This window comes from Pantherophis guttatus, chromosome 1 (assembly GCF_059756535.1).
Source record: "Pantherophis guttatus breed Tessera chromosome 1, ASM5975653v1, whole genome shotgun sequence".
Lineage (NCBI taxonomy): Eukaryota > Metazoa > Chordata > Lepidosauria > Squamata > Colubridae > Pantherophis > Pantherophis guttatus.
Window position 1 is genome coordinate 225665391 of NC_142063.1, and position 25571 is coordinate 225690961.

General features: G+C 39.2%; 1 protein-coding gene and 1 pseudogene across 1 annotated transcript in view; both read right to left on the bottom strand.

The window, feature by feature from the left end:
* Positions 1 to 25571, bottom strand: part of EYS (EGF-like photoreceptor maintenance factor) — a 765120-nt gene that overhangs the window by 128369 nt on the left and 611180 nt on the right. The gene's annotated exons all lie outside the window — the stretch shown is intronic.
* On the bottom strand, positions 5127 to 6508 carry LOC117676870 (NOP protein chaperone 1 pseudogene; annotated as a pseudogene).

The window sequence follows — 25571 nt, forward strand, 5'->3', positions numbered from 1 at the left end:
TTGTTTGTGCCAAAATGTTTTTTTTTTCCTTTTAACTTTCCAATCTAATCTATAGTTTTGGAATTCCAGGAAGAGTCCGACCCAGATACTAACAGGCCTGAGCCTGCTTCAGAATGGAGCAATGGACTTAAGCACTACAATGCTTAATATGGTTTGATCAGAAAACAGCAGTTTGGAATGAAAGCTGGAAAACTTCATTGCCAGATATATTTGCAATAGTCTGGGAATGGGAGCAAGATGACATCATCTGTTCCTGCTCCCAGGAAGCAATGGGTGACCTCTACTGGTGATGAACTAAGCAGAAAGTTGGACTCTGCACTAACTAATAAATGCAGATATGCCCTTAAGGGACAGGGTAGAGAAGTCATTGCACACAGCACATTTATGGTTTTTGTTTTCTTTCTAGATTTTCTCTTTAGAAGCTTGTGTTAAATCTGGGGTAATCTTTCTTTGAACTGTTCCAAAGGTGCTTTTTCAAGAGGCAACTGGACTTTCTTCATTTTTTTTTTTTTGAAAAGAAGCGTTTCACTTCTCATCCAAGAAGCTTCTTTAACTCTGACTGAAGAATTGAAGCAGCTTCTAGGATGAAAAGCAAAAAGTCTTCAAGGAAAAACAAAGAAGGTCCAGTTGCTTCTTGAAAAAAGCGCCTTTGGGCGAACCATGACCAAGATCTCTATAGCACTGGTGTCAAATTTGTTCATGTCACGTGATGTATCATGACGTATCGTGATATTTTTTGCCTTTGTGGAACTGGAGTGGGTATGGCCTTTACGTGATGAATCTGGCCCTCAGGCAGCCATTTTGTCAGGCCTGCTCTATAGATTTCCATTGAATTCATATAGTATAATTGCCAGTTGCCTCTACAAGTATCTTAGATGTTAGTAGCTTTCTGATTTGAAACAAATCAGATTATGACTTGGTTGTTTAATTGCTGTAAAAATAATTTAGAAATGGTGTAGTGGATCTTGGTTTGTTCTAGCAAGAGAGTTCCTATGTTCTTATGATCAGAGGCCCAAAGGATTAGATACAAACAACCTCCAATCAAATAACCTTTTATTAGCTAAAAAAAAGTTTTGTAAACAAATTCTAAGCCCGGCTGGAATTAAAATCTTCTAAACTACAGTGAAAGTAATTGTTGAAAACAGAATATTAGAGAAGGACAAACATTATCTGTAAATGAAACCAAGTTAATAAATCAGCATGCATGTCAGGATATTCTAGGATGAGAAAATGACCAGTCAGCGTTTTAAAAGACAATATAGAACCATGTTGCTTTATAATATGCAAAAAATGAAAAACTTAACCACATCAGGCAAAAGCACACATTAAATCAATGAGAACTGGATATATGGCGCTGTGCATAGTTATAAATACTGTGATTGTCCCAATGTTGGTATCTGCCTTTGTGAGACAAATCCAAATATCATTGCTGAATAAACATTTCTCTTTATCCGCTAACCTCATCTACTCTCAGAGTGCAGAGTTGTTATTTCACAATTGTGCATTATTGGCTTTGCTTCTAACGGCATTTGCATTCAAAGTGGCTGCCAGAAATGTACAATTACTATTTCAACAGGATGCATGCTAGTGCAAGTAAAATATAATAATTGCCCAATTTTAGAAAATGACAACATTCAGGTTTTGAACTCGGTGGGCTCTGAGTCAGGGCGAAGACCTTGAATTGCTAAGGGAGTCTCCTCCTCATCCGCACCAGCATTTCTCTTCATAGGTCATAGGCCTGATTTAAGGATGGTGACAGACTCAGTCAGGATACAGATAAATCTGGTGGGACAACTACTTTTATTGACAAAATAGGCTATTTGCAAGTTATTCGGTGGCTTGATTTTTTTTACAGTTGCTGGTGAGATATTATTTACAGAGTCTCTGTTAGCCCTACAGGAAGCACAATCATGAAGTTTAACTCCATCTTTATTGAAGAGGTATGTTGACAGAATCTTGCAAGACTAAAAGTATTTCTTCCCTCCCTTCCTTTTACTCTCTATGTAAATTTACACAAGATCCCCTCTAAGATGCTTCCCATGCCTTCTTTCCTGTGGACTGAGACTTCTTTTATATGCTGGTTGTCCTGTCTGCAGTTATTCCTCCTGTCCCCCATGGTCACTCCCACATGCCATTACAGCCTCCAAGTTCTTAAAAAAATCCATTTATTTTTTAACGTTTAAGGGTTTTTTTTGTATATCACAGCCCTGCAGCAGTTTTACATTCAATTGTCATGTTTCTGTCCCTTCCCAAAATTTACATCCCTGTCTTGCTTATCTCTAATTTTAATCTCTTTGCTCTTTCTAGGCAACTTTGGGCCATCTGCTCCCACTCTCCTCTCTGCTAAGTTAAGGCTCTTCAGCAGCTTCCTTATACGCTAAGCAAGAAAAGGGGTGGGTGAGTGGATGAGCCAAGCCAAAAAGGCAGACAGAAATTTGATTCCTGAATTTCTTCTCTTATCTTCTGTGCAACTTCTGGCCATTCATCTGAGGCTGAAGTCCATTGGAGAATTTCTGGAATTCTCCTGGAACTTCGGGAGCTCCACTGCAGAACTTCAGAACTTTTTCTGAAGCCTTAGATACGTTGAACCCAATGGTGAAATCCTCCATGGATTGTCACCAGTTCGCTGCCTGCATATGCGCGGTGCGCACCAAATGCGTGCTATGTGCACACATGCGCAGTGCATGCCCAAAGCTTGCTGCACATGCACATGCACAGTGTGTGCCAAAAGCACGCTGTGTGCACATACACAGTATGCTCCAAAAGCACACTGCACAAACATGCGTAGTGCACTCCAAACATGTGCTTCGCGTGGAAAAAGAAGGCTTAACAAGGTAAGTAGAACAGTGAGGGGGGGAACAGCTGTGCCGCACAATTTAGATTCACTAGAAAGTAGGATTTCCAGCTTTCTAACGAATATAAATCGTGCGGCACAGCTGATTGTCGGAAATACCAGTTCAGACGAACCGTTAGCTTTTTTTCACTACCAGTTCACCTGAATTGGTAGCTTTTATTATTACTGGTTCGCCTGAATTGGTGCGAACCAGTAGCATTTCAGCACTGGTTGAACCACACCTTTGCATCTTCTCTTCAGTTTCTTCTTTGTCTAAGACATACAGCTTCACATTCTTGGCTGAATTGCAGCTTCCTTTAATCTCATGAATGCAGCTCCACCAACACAGAGTCCTATATTCCACACTATTTGGTCAAATACCAAAAAGCTTCTAAAACCACTTTCACATTCTATAAAGGTAAAGTGTGGATGTGCTAAACGTATGTAGAAGATGGTCAATGTCACCGGAATGATCACAACTGGTTTTTTTAATGGCCTTGAATAGTTAAAATAGCCATGGATTTCAGTGGGATGAAGGCAGTGGTGGGATTCAGCCAGTTCTCACCACTTCGGGAAAACCAGTTGTTAACTTTCTGAGCAGTTTGGCAAACCGGTTGTTGGAAGAAATCATTAGGGCAGAGAGCTGGTTGTTAAATTACTTGAATCCCACCACTGGATGAAGGTACAATACTTTTGTGTGTGTCATGGATTGGCAGCACAAAGTCACAATATGTAGAAACATGGAAAATTAATGTGTAGTTATTTTAGATAGATCTATCTAATTCGTTTTTTTTTCTTCAAAATTATTGTGTAGTGATGGAAAATAAAACCAGGAGTTCTTCCCATTATCTGGTCACTTCATGTGTCCCAGGGAACAGCCAGGGAGAATGGTACGCCCTCTTTCTGGGTTCACAATGGTTTTAGGAGAGGAAAGAGAAACTTTAGGGAGAAGGAAGAAAAAGAAATGGGATGCTCTTTCTGTTTTAAAATTTTCTTGTTTGAGATTTTGGGTTGAGGTTACTTAAATAATTGAAAGAATTAGTTGCACATCGTTGGTTTTAATAAAAACGTATAGATGCGGAACCTTAACCCAAATATATTTAAACTCAGCACTGTATTCAGCTTCTGTATCCATACTATTATGATTAATAACTTGTGCCATCAAATAGTGCTGGGAATGAAGGACTTCTGTTTTGTCCTTTCAGTTTTAACACAGAACAAATTAAAGAAAAGCAATTGTTGGATTCCCTTGATGTTGTTTCTCTTCCCACCTAGCATCACCTGCTGGCAAGAAAAATAAGCATCAATCATTCTCCTATATATCTGGCAGGGAAAGAATGCATCACATACAGAGATGCTTAGAATGGCTAGTCTACCCTCTTGTCAAGTTTCTGACTTGCAGGATCAGTCTACTCCTGAATATGGGAGCACTCTTCCAAAAATCCATTTAATCCATGCCCTGAAATAGCCCAGCTGGCAGGTCATAGGAAAAGAGGAAGGGAGTCGGGCAAAGTTAAAGAGAACTATTTTAGTGGTTCTTTATGTGCAAGTGTTGGGTTTGTTTATTTATTTATTTATTTATTTATTAGATTTTTATACCACCTTTCAGACTTCATAAGTAACTCAAAGTCGTGAATGTACATAACATTCCTCCTATTTTCCTCACAATGACAATCCTGCAAGGTGGGTTGGGCTGAGAGAAAGTGACTGACTTTCATGGCTTTGTTGTTGTTAGTTGCGAAGACGTGTCTGACCCATTGCGACCCCATGTGACAACATTCCTCCAGGCCTTCCTGTCTTCTACCATCCTCTGGAGTCCATTTAAGCTCACGCCAACTGCTTCAGTGACTCCATCCAGCCACCTCATTTCTCTGTCGTCCCCTTCTTCTTTTGCCCTCAATCATTCCCAGCATTAGGCTCTTCTCCAGTGAGTCCTTCCTTCTCAAAGTATTTGAGTTTCATCTTCAGGATCTGGCCTTCTAAAGAGCAGTCAAGGTTGATCTCCTCTAGGACTGACCGCTTTGATTGCCTTGCAATCCAAGGGACTCGCAGGAGTCTTCTCCAGCACTTTCATGGCTGAGAGACTGGAATTCATAGTCTCCTGCTTAACCAGCAGACCAAACTCTCTCTCTCTCTCCCCCCCCCCACCTAAATAGTGAAAAAAAAGCTCATATAGGCAGGAGAAGGCTCATAATGCTTGTAGTAGGAAAGACCTAGCAATACAGATAGTCCTCGACTTACTTCCCTTCTAACCGTTCAAAGTTACAACGGCACTGAAAAAGTGACTTTTTTTTTTTAACAGCTCAAATATTATTTATTCAGAAATAGGATGATCTTATTCAGTGGAATATATGTTCCAGTAATAATGCATAATCATAACAAATTGCCCATAAGAATAAAACTAATTTCAGCTCAAATTGGCATGTATCTTGCAAGTTGATGCCTTTTACAGTATAAAGCATACCTTAAAATTATTTTTTATTCAGCTTAAATAAACTTTATGAGAATACAAGGCATATTTTAATTTCAAAGATGTAATGTGATCTCAAACTGGCTGGGATTATAAACTCCCAATTTGATTTGTAGCATATTTTGGACCTTTAAAATATACTGGGTTCCCAATGGCATTCCTCATTCTCCATTATGAATGCTGCTTATCCACAAAAATATATTTCAGTCTAACACAATTCTTTTACCTTGACCTTAAAGGACAGTTTATGCAAGGTGAGTAACCTGTGGTGTAAACAAATGAGCTTGAATCCCAACCAGACCTGGGAGTTAGGAATGTAGTTCATTTGGAAGACCACTACTATTAACATATAACAGTGGGTCACCAGCCCAAATACTTTGTAATTGAAACAATCTAGAGTAAATTATCTGTTTTCCACAGACATTTTCTTTGATCTCTATGTACCCAAGAATTGGTAGTAATCTGTAATGTTATTACAGATTAAATCATAAATAGTTCATAGCTATTATTCTTTTGTTTCTGTCTGGTCCAACTATTTTTTCTGCTTTCCCCTCAATTTTACAAATGAAATCCTCATTAATTTCTTCTGACTTGATAGCAGACCTACAACAGATTTTTTTTACACCTCTCCATATATCAAGTACACAAGCTTATTAGTAGTACACAGCACAACTTTCCCAGAGGCCTTGAAAAAATGAGGATTACATGTAGATATTGAAATGGCAGGAAAATAAGACCAATTCACCTACTCAGTTTTTACCGTCCAACATTTCTATTCGTCCTTCTCTTTTTGACAAAGGAAACTTAATATTTTCTTCGGTAACTTCTTCATAGGTAGAGCTCTCCTCACATTCCGAATCATCTTCTGATTCTGTTGTATCACAGTCATTCAGTTCTACTAAGGCCACATTCATTTCAATTATTTTTTCCATCAAAGAATCTACATGTTCAATGTCAAACTCTTGGCTAGGTTTGCTGTTCATTTCTCTTCTCAGCTGATTATTTGCACTAGCCATCTGGGGTAGAAAATTCTGCACCTTATCCAAAATATTGCTTCTGGGCAGCCTGGTTGTCTGTAAGGTTGTGTCTTTCTTTTTAGCATGTTTTGGACTGAGCAAAAGTGTTTCGCTGATACCTCCTCCACCTCCCACGGAAAGAAGCACCCGAGATATCTCGGGACCCGCGCTGCCACCATTCTGCGCCATTCAGCCCAATCGATATCTGAAAAAGTGACTTATGACCATTTTTCAGACTTAAGACAGTTGCAGCATCCTTGTGGTCACGTGATCAAAACTTGGATGCTTGGCATCGGATTCATATTTATGATGGTTGCAGTGTCCATGGATCATGGGATCCTCTTTTGTGATTTTATGACAAGCAAAGCAAAGCCAGATTTGCTTAACAACTATGTTACTAATTTAACAATTGCAATGATTCACTTAACAGTGATGTCCCGGTGCCTGGAGGCCATACGGATCTGGATGGGGAGGAACAGGCTCAGGCTCAACCCATCCAAGACCGAGTGGCTGTGGTTTCCGACGTCCCGATATAGTCAGTTGACGCCATCACTGACTATTGGGGGCGAATCATTGGCCCCCACGGAGAGGGCTCGCAACTTGGGCATCCTCCTGGATTCACGGCTGTCTTTAGAAGAGCACTTGACGGCCGTGACTGGGAGGATTTTTCATCAGGTTCGCCTGATTCGCCAGTTGCGTCCCTTTCTGGATCGGGACTCGTTACGCACAGTCACTCATGCCCTCGTCACCTCCCGCCTGGACTATTGCAATGCTCTCTACATGGGGCTCCCCTTGAGGAGCACCCGGAGGCTCCAACTGGCACAGAGTGCGGCCGCGCGGGTGGTAATGGGAGCGACATGGTGCTCCCATGTAACACCTCTCCTGCGCGAGCTGCACTGGCTCCCGGTGGTCTTCCGGGTGCGCTTCAAGGTTTTGGTTACCACCTTTAAAGCGCTCCATGGCTTAGGACCTGGTTACCTACGGGACCGCCTACTATCACCAATAGCCTCCCACCGGCCAGTACGCTCTCATAGAGAGGGACTCCTCTGGGTGCCGTCAGCCAAACAGTGTCGACTGGCGGCCCCTAGGGGGAGAGCCTTCTCTGTGGGGGCACCTACCATCTGGAACGAGCTCCCCCCGGAGATACGGAGGATCCCGGATCTGCGCACCTTCCGCTGTGCTGTGAAGATCTTTTTATTCCATCAGGCGGGCTTGGCCTAATCTCTTCCCTTTTTTAAATATGTAAATTTTAATCCGTTTTTAAATTATTGGGGTGTTTTAATCTGTCCGGGCCAAAATGATTTAATTTGATTTTATCTGGTTTTTTAAATTTTTTGTATCTATGTATTTTATTGTTGGCTGTTCACCGCCCTGAGTCCTCAAATCAAATAAACTATAACTAACTATAACTAACAGTTGTGGCAAGAAAGGTCATAAAATGGGGAAAAACTCACTTAACAAATGTCTCACTAAGCAACATAAATTTGGGGCTCAATTGTGGTCGTAAGTCAAGGACTATCTGTACTCAATTTCAATGAGTAGTTGAACTTGTCAGCAGCAATTAGGTGGAATGTAGATCTCTTCCTCAAATGAATTTTAGCCCATTTGCATGGTATATCTCCATGCAAACTTTGAGTGACACACCACCTTGCTGAAGCCTCCACTTCAGAGGTGCTATTCAGCCGGTTATCCGGTTTGGGCGAATTGGTAGCGACGGCTGCGGGAGGCTCCGCCCACCCCCTCAGACGTCATCATGGCCCGTTTTTTACGCTCTGCGCATGCACAGAAGGTCCTGTGCATGTGTGGAGGTGCAGACTCCCATTTGCGAACTGGTAGCAAAGGTAAGTGAATACCACCCCTGCTCCACTTGTGTGGTAAATTAAACAAGAGGCAAAGTATGGAAGCTGGCTGCATCAGCCTCTTTCTCTCCTGGTTTCAAATGGCCTTCTGTAGAACTCAGGTCTAGCAATTTCTCAAAAGAATGTTCAATTTGCATAGGTGAGAAGACTAAGTAGAATCTAAGACCAGGGAAGATCTTCAGAAAGTGTCAGTCAGTTGTTACTTAGGTAGGTGCCTCTGTGGAGGCCAGGTGTCTGTTCTCTCCTGTGTCCCAAAACAAAATATTTATGAGGTGATCTGCAATCAGAAGGAAGGAAGGGAGCCCACCATGGGATGAAATGGCTATAATGTGGTAGTCTTGGGATGACAGCGAAGCAACAGCAGGAGGACACATCATAAAAAAATGTTCATTAGCTTTTGTGCCAAGGTTAGCAGAAAAATGAGGATGAGCTCACTGAGACTTCATTTTAAAACACCCTTTCTTTTCCCCCAACTTAATCGACAAATGTTGCTTAGCCAAGCACCAATAAAAAAACCTTAAATTATTTGATAAGTAATAATCTCATAAAATAGCACATTCAGATACACACATCCAAATTACAGGGCAGCTGATAAATAGCGTATTTATATAACCACTAGAAAATTTGCTCCTTATCAAGACTATGTTAGCTCATAAAATACACGTTCTATTTTTTGAAAAGTAAAAATAGATTGGCTTGCTCTTTTCCCTTTCTTAGACTTCAGTATATTTGAGAATGTAAAAGTGTACTCTGATTCAGGCATACTGGAGTGCTTTACAGAACACTAATGAGAAACCTTCAAAAATATTTGAAGTCAGCACTGCATCAAAATTCATAATCTACATTTTTATTGACCTTAAACACAGCGGGTAGAGCTATATCAAATTTGTTATGTGCAAAAATAAAACCGGAAAGGGGTAGAATCAATTTCTTCAGTCTATGCTTAAAAGATAATAGATTTTTTTTAAAGCTTCAGGAAACAATGAAAGAGTATATTCAGTCTTGAGGAAGGGGTATCCAGATACAATATGGTGAACAGGGAAGGTCAAAACAACATTATGCCTGGTTTATTTAGGGTGACAGGCTATTAAACTCCAAAGGCCAACATTTCACCTTGCAGTTGGTTGTGGTGCAGTTGGCTTTGGGGGATACATTTAAAAAAACAAACTGCTGACTACATCTAGACAAAAATACTAAAACAACCCCCCCACCCACCAAAGAGAAAGAATATGATATTTACAACAGCTAAATGGATTAGAGTCCATTAAGGCAGTGTTTCCCAACTGTGATGACTTCTTTGGATGAGGTGACCATTCCCTGAGAATTCTGGGAGTTGAAATCCAGCCAGCTAGAAATTTCACAGTTGGGAAATCCTGAATTAAGGAGTGTCAGACTTTCATTATGTAACATCCTAAGGCCTCAGAGGCATTGCTAGCCCTCACAGCTTTGAATATAGGCCCCAGACTTTCAAAGATTGTCACAAGAGGGACAAGTATGAAATGCATGACATGAAAGCAAACATGTTGTCAACATTTAATGTTAACTGCAATGGATTTGATATTATTTATATTTCAATTGAGTTGATGTCCAAATACCACCCAATACTTTTAGAAGGATACCCCACTGGTATTATATTTTACATTTTGACTTTCCTCAGGATGACTTCCTGAACTCCCCCTTTCTTTTATCTCCATTACAGAAAATCAGAGTTATCAGTTGTGTTGAAGAGAGTGACTGACCCAAAGACAACCAATGAGTTTTCTTGAATGAAGCTCAACCAGAATTTGGGGTTCTCTTAATCACCAAGTGATCACATATAGCTCGGATCACCATATGTTTGCTGGAAAATACATTGACCAGATAGCTTTTGACTGCTATTTAACCTCTGGATGTAGATTTGCAGCCCAGATGTGCTTGCAAATGGGCTGCATTGCTTTTTTCATTAAAAAAAACCAACCTAGTGTATTTGTAAGGAAAGGAAACACAAACTATTATATTAGGATTTGAAAACTAAAATCCTGTTGTCGAAGAAAACATTTTTACTTTCAACATTTGCTATATCATGTTAAGAATTCTAGCCCCCTGAACCATATAATAAAAAAGATTGCTCAATGTTGCAAGATATAAACAGAATTTTGTATAAGAAGGACTGCTTGTCAGTGCTAGCTGATAGGGATATTTCCTGTCACTAAACAGGATGTGATTTTTTTTTCTTTTTCTTTTGGAAGAAATGTTTGGATATTATTTCAGACTTTTGATTGATTGACTGATTGGTTGGTTGGTTAATTATGTTTCATAAAATTGATAAACTGTTAGTGATTACATAGATTTTTCTCAGGAAGATCTGTACACAATCTCATCCTTTATGTCTCCCATATGTGCACCAACTGTGGCTGTAACCTCCTACCTCTTCCACATTACAGACATCTCCAGAAAGCTAAATTCTCAGATAAGAATGTATCTGAGTATGATCATTTGAGCATAGTCATCTGTGCCTCAAATGAGAACTCTGAATTGCTTTGTTCTATGTTCCAGTTGTTTGTCAGGACTCTTCTCCAACACCAAAATTTAAATAAGTCAATACTCTTTAAAGTCCAACTTTTGCTTCCATAGAATATCACAGGGAAAATCACTGCCTGCATGATTCTGATCTTGGTAGGTTCAGATCTGAATGTGTTTTCCAAGGCCTTCATAGATGCTGTACCAAATGCTAGCCTCTGGCATATTTCTTGCCTGCCCGTTCCTTTACTGTTGGTAGTTAAACCTAAAAAACAGAAGCTATCCATTACTTCATGATCTTAATTGTTAATTCTAATGCTGGTTGCTATACCTCTTTGATTAGTTTGGCATTTATATTTAATCTTAGTCCTGTTATTTACTCTGCTGTCTGACTTTCATTACTGGAGCATGCAGATCATTTGCATTTTCAGCTAATATCATCAGCATAATTCAGGTTATTGATATTTCTTCCTCCTGCTTTTCAACCGTGTCCTTCTTCTTCTAAATCAACTTCCCTTAATATATATTCTACATATAGGCTGCATAAGGGGGTAGTATGTAGCTTTGCCTTACCCCATTGCCCTTCTGGACCTAGTCTGTTTCCCATCTACCTGCACTGTGGCTTCCTGACCTGGGTATTAGTTTCACTTGAGCCTGCATCTCTTGTTTATCTCTTTTGAAGAAAAAGAAACTCAGTATACCAGTCCAACTGGGTGTAAGTGCCACTTGTTATTAAATTGCTCACACTTCTATTGACAGATGACTTGGGACAGTCATAAAGCTATATACCTCTTCTTTAGATAGAATGCAGGCTCATTTACAACAAGTCATAGTTGTAATTCATAGATGCACAGAATGACAAAATCATAGGTTTGGAAAGTATTTTGATGAGTTGCTAATCCGGCTCATTGTCCAGGCCAGGAATTCTGACTATCCCAGACAAATGGTTGTCCAATCTTTATTTGAAAACTTCCACTGATGGAAGTTATAGTTTATAATTCAGTACTTACAATTCCAGGAGGCATGCTAAAACTCAAACTGATCACTGGTTACTGTTTCTATCAACTGTACTTGATCTTATCAACGTCAGCTTCAGTTTACCCTGTTTCCCCCAAAATAAGACATCCCCTGATAATAAGCCCAATCGGGCTTTTGAGCACATGGCAATAAGGCCAAGTGCTTATTTCAGGGTTCAAAAAAATATAAGACAGGGTCTTATTTTCGGGGAAACACGGTACTGATTCTCATTCTTTCCATTACAGTTCCAGATAATCCCACACGTTATCTATCTTGATTTGGGTGGAAAGAATACATAGAACAAAGGGTTATCTGCATATCAGTGTTCATCCCCCTTCCCAAGAACTGAAATGTAGCCTAGATTGATTAATAGAAAATATTAATATGTGATTTGAACCAGTGGTGAAATTCAGTTGGTTCGCATTGGTTCAATAGAATCAGTAGCTAAATTTTTGTGGAGTTTGGCAAACCTATTGAATAGCATCCATTTCAATCCCTCCAGCCTGTGGTGCCTCGGTCTGGCCCACAGGCCTGCATATAAGGTGGCAGCCCAGGGCCAAAGCACCAGCAGAGTACCAGAGGGTCGGGGAGAGTGCTGAAGTGAGTGGGTGTCTTGCCTGCAGTGCCCATGCCAGCTGCCCCTTCTCGGCCAGAGCTGGAATATTGCTGCATTTAAATGTCGGTTGATGCCAGCCTTCCCTCCAGTGGGTCTGAGCAGCTGCTGGAGAGAGAGAGAGGCCCATTTCAGTGCCTGGCACCCAGATGCCATCGCTTCCCACAAACATTTCTTTGCTTACCTGATTTCCAGCTCTGTCGCATTTCTCTATGGTGTTTCTCACCATCATGTACAAGGAAACAAAAGTTTGTGGGACTAAAAAAAAAGTTCAATCAATCAATTCCAACTTCTCGCCAAAAAAAAAGATCTCATGAAGTTGGAGTTGATTGATTAAACTTTTTTTTTTGGTCATAAAAACTTGTTTCCCTGCACATGGTGGTGAGAAACATGACAAAGAAATGCAATCAGGTAGGCAAACAAATGCTTGGGGGAAGCAAGGGCATCTGGGAGCCAGGAGCTGAAATGGGCCCATCTCTTTCCAGCTATTGCCCAGGCCCACTTGAGGAAAGGCCGACATCTACTGGCCCTTAAACACGATGGCATTCCAGTGCTGGCCAAGAAGGGGCAGTCGGCATGGGCGCTGCAGGCACCACTGATTTGAACTATATTTGATCAAAAACCCACATTATCTAGTATTATGCTTTAAATCATGGTCAGACAGTTATGGGGAACTCACAAGCAAGTTGTGAAAGTATTAGTCCTTTTCCATGGCTGACCACTCTTCTATTCTGACATACTATTTACTCTCTGGTATTCTGTGGCATGTTCTTTTTAGTTATTGAAGCTAATTGTCATTGACAAAATGTTGTTCATAAAATAGTCAAAGATACCATTGTCACATCTTGAGGTAATGCATTTCTAAAACTAAACATAGGCTATGTAAAGACATATTTTTAAAACTCTAAACTGCTGTGCTCTAGCAAGATGGTTCTGTGCTGGTTGACTTGGAAATATGCCCAGTTGTATTCAATGAGATTGATTCCCATCTTATTAGTCATAGGATTTCAGTCTTAACCCAACCTGTGTTTTAGAACTGCCACAAATACTGACTGTAAAAATCAATGATCCAAATCACAACTAATTTCTGGTATTCTACAGTGACTTGCTTAGCTATTGATTGCAAAATACAGTCTCATCTATAAAGAGAACTTACTTGGTTCATGTAGCACACAGATCTTGGCTATATAAATGTACTATACACACTCTTTGTCAGGCTATTCAATCGAATCCAAATTAATTTAAGTGAAGATCCACTGATGTAACTTAGTACTCAGAGAAATGGGGGAATTTTAGAAGACATTCTGGAAGAGCAAGACAAGTAATTAATGCAGAGGTTTGAAGGAAAATATGTGCAAACCAGTTCCCTCTTTGTGGATATCAAAAATCTCTCAAGTTACCAGTACTTTTGGACACCCCAAGACACCCCTACTTCATTAACTTTTCATGCTTTGTATGTCTTGTCTTGTGACAGTAGCATAAAAGATCTATCAGAAAATGGCAAGAAAAGAATTCAGAATTCTTGCTCGAAATGCATTTTATAGGTGTAATAAGGAAAAAGGAATAGTAAGAATGCAATCTAACAGCTCAAGTGTCTTAAATATACATATATAACAACAAAGGAAAAGTGAGGGAAGTGGGTAGTGATGACATGTGGCATACATGTTGGAGAGGGAGGGGAGACATAATAATCAAGGACAATTAAGGGAAAAACCCCCATAGAGAGTAAATAGTATGTCAGATAGCATAGAATAGTCCAAATCTAATAATCTATGCAAGTCTCTACTTCATATTACAAAGTCAAACATTAGATACTTCATGCATCCATGAAAATTACAAGCAAACTGGAATCAGGCAAGATGACATAAATAGCCTTCTGCAAAACTAGGCTATATATTCTTTAAAAGAAGACCCTTTCAGAACAAATAGAACTCAATCTCCAAGTTTTCCATTTTGAAAACATAATTGAAACCCAAAGTATAATATTTGTTCTTGAGCTTTAAGTTCCTTTTGCCATCATGACTTCCAGAACAAATAAATTTCTTTAATCTCAGTATTTGATTGAAGTTCTCATAAAACTAGATAAACTGAATTTTAATAGGTCAGTGGTAGCAGGATATAGCTTGGTAGTTCTTTGCCTATCATACATTTTCTCTTTAATAATGTCTTTTGTTATCATTCTCTCAAACATGGTCATTTAAAATATTATTTCAGAATAAAATATACTAAAACACTTCATAGATATATAGTAATGGCAGACTATTTCAAATCAGCCCTTTGCTTTAATGAGAGCTTATTTTAACACCATGGATCCAAAACTTTATCTTATCAGGTTTATCAGCATAAATAAAAATATTTTTTTTCTTTGTTGAAAGTTCTTTTCCTGATGATATATTATCAGCTTGATTTGCATGCTTACTACTCTGAACCTGAAGGAAAAGAGGTAGGTAGGATCTGTCAGTGTTCTGAATGAAAAATGGGAGGTCATAATTTCCCCTCTTATGATATCTTATGGTTGAGTGCACTAGTGATGGAACACATTTTCCAATAAAAACAATGTCATCAGCACTGTGCTCAATAGAGAACAATCTGATTCATGCCATTAAGGAAAAATCCAATGCATTGTTATCTCTACTGCACAGAAAACCTTTAATTGGCATTATCTTAAATGTCAAATTCTTAATAGCTTTAAAACATTGTCAAAATTTCATTAGAGGGCACACTTATTGAAGTTCTTTGTTTAAACCAAGCTAGTAAAAAAAAAAAAAATGTAAATATTGGAGGATGCATTTTACTATACTGCTATAGGGTAGGGAAAATACCAGGGATGGGATTCTACCAGTTCAGACCGGTTTGGGCAAACCGGTATCTCCGACGATCAGCTGGGCCTGCCCGCCTGCCCCTGTGCTTTAGTTACCTATTTCTTCACAGGTGATTAGCATGGCAGAGTGGATTGCCATGCCTCAGCTATTTTAATTCCCTAGCACTAACGCGGAAAGTGATTTTTCGTTCAATTGCGCACACAATTGAAGCGCGCGATCACCGATCTGGTTGTTAAACCGGTAGGATCCCACCACTGGAAAATACCTTTCTATAAGGCAGTGGAATGTCACAGGCATAAATAATAGTGGTCGGACTATTGTTATTCCACTCTGTTTTATTCCACTGCAGCAGTAGATTCCTTGTTTAGGACACTGATTTGCCACCTGCACTGCAATGCCTTTTTTGGAAGCCTATTGGACATTGGGCTATCCAAATAGCAGTTGGTGGGAAAGCTGATCCAGGAAAACAGGCAGCAGAAGCTTAGCATGTTTCTTTTTGTGCTGCCAGACAACCAAGTTTGAGATTAAAAAAAACCAAAACCCTTGATACCAGGTTGGTTAGAAAACCAAGGCAGTTCCCATTATACCAGAGAGTAGGCTTGATTTGTTAATAGGACTAAATCGTCTTGCACTCAGAAGTGCTCTCCTTCTCACTATTTATTTTATTTTATTTTATTTTATTTTATTTTATTTTATTTTATTTTATTTTATTTTATTATTTTATTTTATTTTATTTTATTTTATTTTATTTTATTTTATTTTATTTTATTTTATTTTATTTTATTTTATTTTATTTTATTTTATTTTATTTCTATACTGCCCTTCTCCTGAAGGACTCAGGGCGGTGTACAGCCTGATTAAAAGCACAAAGACAGACAAAATTTAAAAATAATTAAAATTATTAAATAATAGGCCCAATTTATAAAACCCCAAATTTAAAATCCCATTTAAAACCAATTAAAATCTTTACATTGATAGCCCAGCCTGGCGGAACAACAAGGTTTTGAGGGCACAGCGAAATACAGCAAAATACACTAGATTTTATATGAAGTCTTGTCACTGAAAACAAATCTGGACAATTTAGCTGTACGCATAACAAAGTGGACAAGCACATTATTACTGTGTTACTGTATTATTATTATTATTGTATTAGTGAGCCATACAAATGGACATGGATTTTGAAGAAATTGATAAAAGGAACTCTGATTTCAAAACAGCAGAAAACTGCATATGCATGATTTTATCAAGGGAGTACAGAATGTACTAAAGACTAATTATGTCACTTATAAATATATTAACTTATTAGTCATGGTGGGAGTTTCATATCAGGAACCCAATTAAAAAATAAACATTAAGTACACGGTTGGAGATGGATGAAACATGTGAATCAATTAGGAAGGTTTCATTTGTTTTGGCAAGTGGCAGAAACATTGAAATAGTAGACTTGAAGGAGACCTAAGGGTCATCTTGAACAGTTTCACCCCCTTGACACCAGAAATGGCCATGACAGATTATACTATTGTATAAAGCTCATAACAAGCAGCTGTTGGGTCTAAAGAAAGGCATTAGTGTGGTTAAATTATTCCAGAAGCCTGAACAAACTAAGCTAGTTCTTTGCTTGTTGGTGTGTGCAGAGGTCCTTACAATATAAATCTTCTAAAGCAAAAGTGAGGGTTTTGTTACCCCTTCACTTGTGAGTAAATGACTCCCAACTAGTGATGAAGGAACCAAAGGAATGGGCCAATTACACAGAAAACCGACAAACCCTGCTTAATGTTTTTCCCTGAAAGAAGACAGTGACATAAAAATCCAGGTAAGAAGGAGTTTGTTCACTTAAAGTCTCTTTATAACTAGTGAGAACAGAGGTGGAATCAATTGCATGATAGTAGAATACCAAATTATGAATCTACCTTCTATTTGGAACGCAGCAGAAAAGGCCTAGAAAGTGTCAGATTGCATAGGAATGTTATGTTCAATACAGGTCAATTTCCTGCAATAACGATTATGTTCCTTTCCATCCATCCTTATAAGAGTTCCTATAAAACAATGAATTATTTGTCCAGTGCATTCTGAGACTGCAGAAGCATGTGCCTTCCCCGCTAAAATAGGATTTAGGCAAAATTTGACACAAAGAAAAGAAAAGCATCAAGCACAATACAGTTTCCCATCCTATTATATTGACTAAGAATAATAAGAAACGTGTATCCTTTAAACTGATTTTTTGTACAACATACTCTTTTGGAATTTAGCCAAGGAGAGAAGACACTTTAGTGTTCCAAAAATGGCGCTATCCAAAGATGGTGGGGTGGAAGTTGCGCCAAAGAAAATGGAATGTGTACAGAGCTGAGGTGGCGCAGTGGTTAGAGTGCAGCACTGCAGGCTACTTCAGCTGACTGCTAGCTGCAGTTCAGCAGTTCAAATCTCAACGGCTCAAGGTTGACTTGGTCTTCCATACTTCCGAGGTGGGTAAAATGAGGACCCAGATTGTTGGGGGCAATAGGCTGACTCTATAAACTGCTTAGAGAGGGCTGTAAAAGCACTATGAAGCAGTATATAAGTCTAAGTGCTATTGCTATTGCTATTATTGCTATATGCACTACGAATAGGAAACAAACATAAAAAGCAGGGTTTCAGTCACCCATTTCACCTGCACTTTTGATATCATCTACCCCATACCTCAATCACACCCAGAGATGGTATTCAGCAGGTTCTGACCAGTTCTGGAGAACCGGTAGCGGAAATTTTGAGTAGTTCAGAAAACCGGTAAATACCACCTCTGACTGGCCCCACCCCCATCTATTCTCTGCCTCCAGAGTCCCAGCTGATTGGGAGGAAATGTGGATTTTGCAGTAACCTTCCCCTGGAGTGGGGAGGGAATGGAGATTTTACAGTATCCTTCCCCTGCCACGCCCACCAAGCCACGCCACCAATCCATGCCATGCCCACCAAGCCACACCCACAGAACTGGTAGTAAATTTTTTTGAATCCCACCACTGATCACACCCATTTGAAGCTTCCATTTTTGATAAACCCTATCTTAGTTTTATATCCAAACTCTAAATTATGAATAATCTGAAACCGAAACAATGATTATTCTAATTATAGCTTGTTGAGGAAACCAGCTTCATAATTTAATGTTTAACTTCTTTTTTCCCCACAAAGTCAGAATTACTAACAGTAATCAGTTTGTAAGGTGAGCTTTTCTTTTTTTAATCTTTTTAAATGATCTTAATGTAAAAGATAAATGAAAACAAAGATAGAAGGGAAATTGGAAAGGGAAAGGAAAGAACTGTATGACAAAGGGCAAAAAAAAAAAAAAAAAATTGGCTTCCAACTTTTTTCAGCCCAGTAAAATATAAAGTAAAATTATAGCCTCAACTTTATATGCTTAGTAAATACTCGCCATTTCTCTAAGAATAAACTAATCTAATCAGCAAAACCCAAAGACAGAATTTCATATATTTTTTTCTGTCTCGAGCACAAAGTCTAGAAACAGTTTCTGGGTAGAAACAATACCAAATATATTCTTTTTTTTTTTATTAAAGCAGTTAATTTTGCCATCCCTGCTAACCCCATCTCTTTTCCCATCCATTCTTCTATTGTGTGTACAAGGTGAATTTTCCCAATTAACTTCTTTGCACTGAGGAACAGAAGAAAGTAAATTCAAGATTCACTTACACCCATTACAATATATCATAAAACTGTCAAGTTGTCCAAATTGGCCCTTGTGTTTAAAAGAAAACATTAGTTTACAAGCTAGATCTTAAATGTGGAATAACTTGCCCCCAGAAGTTGTGAAGGCTCCAACACTGGAAGTTTTTAAGAAGAGATTGGATAACCATTTGTCTGAAATGGTGTCCGGTTTCTTGCCTAAGCAGGGGGTTGGATTAGAAGCCCTCCAAGATCCCTTCCAACTCTGTTGTTCTGTTCTGTTCTGTTCTGTTCTGTTTTGTTCTGTTCTGTTCTAAATCTTTTTTCACTTTTTTTTTTAATATAATTTTTATTAATATATTCTATACACTAATACACAAATAAAATATACAATCCTGCCACCATGGTATAATATGATTACATTGTCCATAAGTATAAAATCATTCCTTTATACATACATATTTGCCATCATATATATACATCATCATATATCTTTTTTCACTTTTAAGAGCAGCTAGGAGAGATGATAAGTATACATTTGTTGAAAGTAGATAGAAAATGGTTTACAAAGAAAGTAAGATTAGGAGACAGTGTATACCTAGAAGATAGTCAATTTGGAGTCAGAGGAAGTCACTTAACTTTGAATTGAATAATAATAATTAAAAAAATATTGTGATGTAAAGACCAGACAATGCCCGTGGTAATCAGCCCAGGCTAAGGTGTCGTGAACATTTTAAACATGTGTTTATCTCCAGAAAAGCCATTCTCAGTCAAGCCTAGCAGAACTTTTCAACAACCATGCGCAATTCATCAATAGGATAAATGAAAATATATAAAAGAAGATAGCACAGCAGTGCAAGAGGGACAGAATAGAAAAGGACAAGAAAGCATTTTTAATTTGGCCTGTGGAAACTAATATGCCAAATCCCTGAAGTGCTCACAAATGGTACATTATTGGCAGCTCATGGAACACTTAGGAAGGTCAAGATCAATAGTATCATAACAACAAAATTTGCTTTCCATTTCTCTCATTTCTGACAGTGATTTATTTTTGTCGCAACAGATCTTGAGAAATACCTTGTTTGAGCAGGTAGGAGTTGTCATGTCTTTGAGGACAGACCGATTGAAGAGTGTAACTTTTCCTGAGGAACCTTTGAATGGCTTAACAATCAACAAAACTGCTACAATGCATGAAATAATTCTCCTTATTCCTTGCAAAGCTTGAGTCAGACTATGAGCAGAAAAGGCACATGGGATTTCAAGATTATGTATATTAATCTAGTGTTTATTACACCATCAATAATACCATTACTCCCAGTGGAAGAGGAGCTAGTCACTCAAAAACTGATTTGCATTTCCAAAATAATTATGAGCTGGAAACATCTGCTTCTGCTGAAGTAAACTACGCCACAGAGTAACAGCTTCCTGAATCTTCTGGGACTTTTCCTCCAGAGGAAATATGTAGTTAAGCAGCAAGATATAGTTAAGCCATTTCATATCCTTGGTCAGAAATTGATTATAATGTTCCAGTCCCAATCTGCTAATAAATGCTCAGAAGCAGCAGCTTCTATGGCTTCAGAATAAGACATTTATGCCTGCTGAGATTTTCAGAGTTAAAATTATAAACAGAAAAGTATTTTCAGACTCAGCACCCAATGTATGCAATATATTCCCATTTTCTGTAGGAAAATCTATATTCTGAGCTCCACACTATCAAATTTTGATCTTATCAATAGAGAGCTTAAAAAGACCTTGTGTTCTTTATAGAATGCTTGCTAGATATCCTCCATATACGCATGGTATATCATCCTTTTCATAGTTTCTCTACTCTAGAGACCAAATGATATTATCCCTGTCATGCCAGAATCAGCATACAGCATCTTAAATTCCACGACATTGGGATAAACTCTTGTTTTATTATACTGTTCCAGCTCAGTAATACAGTCATTTTCCTACCACCCATTTTTGCCCAATGATTTATTTGTGAATCTAATGAGCCTTAGAATGCATTCAGATGTTGAGGAAAAACATCTGTTCCAAGAACATGTGCCTGTTTAAAATCCTCCCCATTTAAATCTGATTTAGCTAATAATCCTTTTTTTTTCCTAACGTGCTAACTTTCGATGACACTAAACCCGGGATGAATTTTTTTCCCCACATTTTATGTGAAGATTGGTTAATATCTTATCCATATTCTTAAATATTAAGGTTTTGGGGAAACAGTATCTATATATGTGAATCTGTGAGTTTATTTCCTTTTGATTATTTGTTTGAATTTCACTGCTAGTTTTGGAAGGTTGTGAACCTTCTTACGGATAATAGGAAATCTCAGCACTGAACATATGAGCAAGAAACAGATGGAAACCAGATCTCATACACAAGATAGGGAGCCAGGCAGCCCATGAGATAGAGAGGAAACAAGAAAGAGGGCAGATGTGCTTGAGTATTTCTTCTGCATGTAGGGCTTGCTCTTGAAACCCAACTAAACAAAATAAGATAAGCATTATATTGCATAGCCTCATAGATTTTCTTCAATTAAGATTGCCCATCGAAAATTGTTGGATTTCTTCAGAGTTACTCTAATTGGTCAATCGAATCAAAAGTAGTTGGATTTCTTGAGCATTTAACAGAATAACAAAATATAAGAGTTGGAAGGGACCTCGGAGGTTTTCCTGCCTGACCCCCCGCTCAAGCAGGAGACCCTATACCATTTCAGACAAATGGTTGTCTAATCTCTTCTTAAAAACCTCTAGTTTTCTGGAGGCAAGTCATTTTACTATTTAATTGTTCTCATGGTTTAGTTAGGTCTTCCCTAACTTGTTTAAATCTAGATTGCTAGGTGAAGTCTCATATTAAAAAGGTGGCTCAGCAGACTGATAGCATTGTGATTAACACCAGCTGCCTGCGATTACTGCAAGTTCGAATCTCGCCAAGGCTCAAGGTTGACTCAGCCTTCCATCCTTTCTAAGGTAGGTAAATTGAGGACCCAGTTTATGGGGGCAATAAGCTGACTTTGTATATATATACAAAAGTATGAAGGCTATTGCTTAGCGCATTGTAAGCCGCCCTGAGTCTCCGGAGAAGGGCGGCATATAAATCAAATTTAAAAAAAAAATGACTTCCTGAACACACCAGTTGATAGGTGGTATTAAGGACACAACTGGCTTAGAAATTGACTCATATCCTATTTGCACACAGAACCAGATGAATTTATATGATTTCTCTCCATTATTTGACTAATGGACATAAACATTAAATTGTCTGTGGTAGGGGTGGGTTTCACTTACCTCTGTTACCGGTTTGCTTGCTTTGCTCGTGCGCGTGCCCCAACTGCACATGTGCAGAAGCTTCTGCGCATGCGCAGATTGTAATTGATGATATCTGGGCGGGTGGGCAGAGCCTCCTGCCGCCGCTACTACTGATTCACCCAAACCGGGGCGAACCGGTAGCAACCCACCATTGCTCTGTGGGCTGAATGAATTAATAAAAAGACCGTTGTGCAAAAAAATGTATTAATGAAAGTACATACCATGTTTCATTTTCCACACAAAGCTATAGACAATGATGATGTCATTTTTAGTGTGCCTTTTTTTTTTTTTTTGAAGAAGCAGTGGTGAGAAAACAAGAATGGAGACTTATCTCAAAGAAGCACAATGAAAAAAAATCAGTTACTTATTTTGGTGTCTGTGTGTATGGGGATAATAGCTAATTCTGCTGTCTGATCCTTGTCCCATTTTATATCGAATATCTTCTGTGTCGAGTGATTATTCTTGAGCAAAACCTAAGTATCACTGCTGTAGCAACTGAGCTTTATTTACACAGACACTCCTTATTAAAGGCGTAGAGCACTCACGAACAGCAGGCAAATCTCTCACACATCCTCCTTCATCTTCTTCTATTGTGAGCCTGTTATTTCATTTTTTTCCTCAGAGAGTGTGCAGTGTTTTGCATAGGGGATCCCGCAATGCACTTTGGAAGCTAAGCTTCACCACCTCACCACTCAGAAAAGAAAAGCTGTAATACATGATTGCTTCCTCAGCTAGATCAAACAGTGTAGATATTTTCATATCGATCTTCTTTTCCATCATCCCTTTCACCTACCCACTTCCCTTTGTCAAATCAAACTCACCGGTTGACAATAAAGTACAATGTTATGAAAGAATGAGCTGACCCAGTTATCAAAAGTGCCAGTCCCACAGTACACATGGATGACACATCTCTGGACAGCTGGACTAAATTGCACAAGGTACTTTGGGCAATGATTTCTATGATCAGAACTCTTTGTCCTTGATTCTCACCGCTGTGCAATGCTTGTTTTCTATTTGCAGCTCTACTTTGAACTTTCTGGTAGCACACTTCTACAGCTGATATTCGGTTCTTTCAAAATTTAGTGTGACATGTGCATAAATTTGAGCTAAGACTTAGTAGTGGATCAGTGATGGTATTCAGCCGGTTCTATCCGGTTCGGGCAAACCAGTAGCGGCGGCTGCGGGTGATTCTGCCCATTTGCCTGGACGTCATCACGTCCTGTTTTTGATGCTCTGCGCATGTGCAGAAGGTCCTGCGCATTTGCACAGGTGTCACATGCGAGTGCTCACATTTGTGAACCGGTAGCAAAGGTAAGTCAATATCACCCCTGCAGTGGATGTATCGAGCCTGATCATAGCAGGAAAAAAAGAAAACCTTAAGGAATTTAGATTTGATGAGAGATTTATGGATCCCAGAATCCAAACAGGAAAGACAAACCAGAACAAATGTAACATAAGAGTTGTTTCAGGGCAAGCTCCAGGTCTCTACCTCCTTTGGACTATTTTTGTGCTTGCAGTTGCTAAGTAAATCTTGCTCAAATGAAACATGTTAAGCCCCATGGGACATTATCCAAAACATAATAAGGAGGAAGAAAATGAAATAAAATGTGACTTCTTTTATCCGCTATGTAGACTCACCTTCCTGCTTTAAATCTAGACATGGGTCATCCAACTCACATCCAGCATTTTAGAACAGTGATCTAGTGTGTTCTGCAAATGCAGCCATTGTGGCTTGCTCAGTTGATGGCATGTGACAACCTGTGACACTCCAGATCTTCCTGAACAGAACTCCTAGGAAGCATTAGCAGCGGTGATGGATGGTGGGAATTAGAGTGCAGCAGTATTGCTTACCCCTGCATAAACCACAGCTAAACAGACCTCAGCTCAGATCATATATCCAGAGCACAGAGAGAATGCTTATCTACTCAGACTGTTTGGGGGGGCAGGAGAGAAGAATAATAGTCATATAGCTTAGATAAAGGAAAAGCTTGGAGATGCAATGCTGGACAAGCTAACTTGGCAAAAAGCCCTTCTAAATGTTTGACTAAACATACATAGAAGGCACTCTGGGAGCAGATAGCTTGCTTATTTCTAATATGCAAGAATGCAGACGTGGGCTTCTTGAGGCAAATTATAATAATTTCTCACCTGATGCAGTTCAGCCTAGGACAAGCTAGGAGCTGAGCAGCCCTTAATATGCTATTCTAAGAAAGATGACCATCACATCAAATTTCTTGTCATAAGTTATTTGGTTTTTGACAAACTGACCCCATCTCCAGGATTTTCGGCTCAGCAGTAGGTTATGCATTGCACTTGCAATTGTTCATAAGAATGGTTTATACTAGCTATATTTCATTTCTCAAGAGGACAGATTTAATACTGAACATTCACCGAGTTCATAGGCTAATCTTAAAGTTGAGTTAAGAGAATGCTACACCCAAATAAACAAGCCACGTGCTGACTTCACATATTGGTTTGATTCACACAGCGTGCTTGGGTAGCACTGCAATATCATCACACTGAACTACAAAGTGAACAATACGTTCTAGTTTAGCCCAGGTCAGTGAGGGCAAACCGGACTCACATGTCACAGGTGACCCACCAGCATTCACCAACACAAGACAAGAACTCTGCATATTTGCAGAGGCTGCACAAGAATGGGGTATGCTCTTGTATGGCCTCTGGACCAGTGGTGGAATTCAATTTTTTTACTACCGGTTCTGTGGGCATGGCTTGGTGGGCATGGCAGGGGAAGTGTGCTGTTTCAGATAGTGAGTTATAGCAAATTAGTTACCTTAAGAATTAAGAGCTGTCTCCTTAAGAGATTGCATTGTGGGAGATATAGAGAGAGATTGCATTATGGGAAATGTAGTCCATGACATGAGACCACATCTGTATGTCTGATTGGCCACTGAGGCTCTCTGCCTGGGTGCAGAACAAAGACCCGGCCATTTTGAACTACCACAGAAGAGAGGGGCATGCTTTCTGAACAGGGGGACAGAACTACCATCATTTTACACTAGGAAATGGGATAGATTATGAAATACTTGGATGAACCTCACCTTGACTCATCATGATTGTAAGTCTATGTGTTTGAGGATACCCGAAATAAATATAATCTGCATGAAAACCTGTTTGCTAGAGTTTATTTGCCTGTTCCGAGTGGAGCCAGATGCCTGGGGAACAGAACAGGAAGGATACTGCAAAATCTCCATTTCCACCCCACTCCAGGGGAAGGATATTGCAAAATCCCCATTTCCATCCCACTCCAGGGGAAGGATACTGCAAAATCCCCATTCCCTCCCCACTTCTGGGGGAAGGATATTGCAAAATCTCCATTCCCATCCCACTCTGGGGGGGGGCAGAGGTGGTATTTGCCGGTTCTCCAAACTACTCAAAATTTCTGCTACCGGTTCTCCAGAACCTGTCAGAACCCGCTGAATAGCACCCCTGCTCTGGACTCTCTGATAATTGCACATGAAT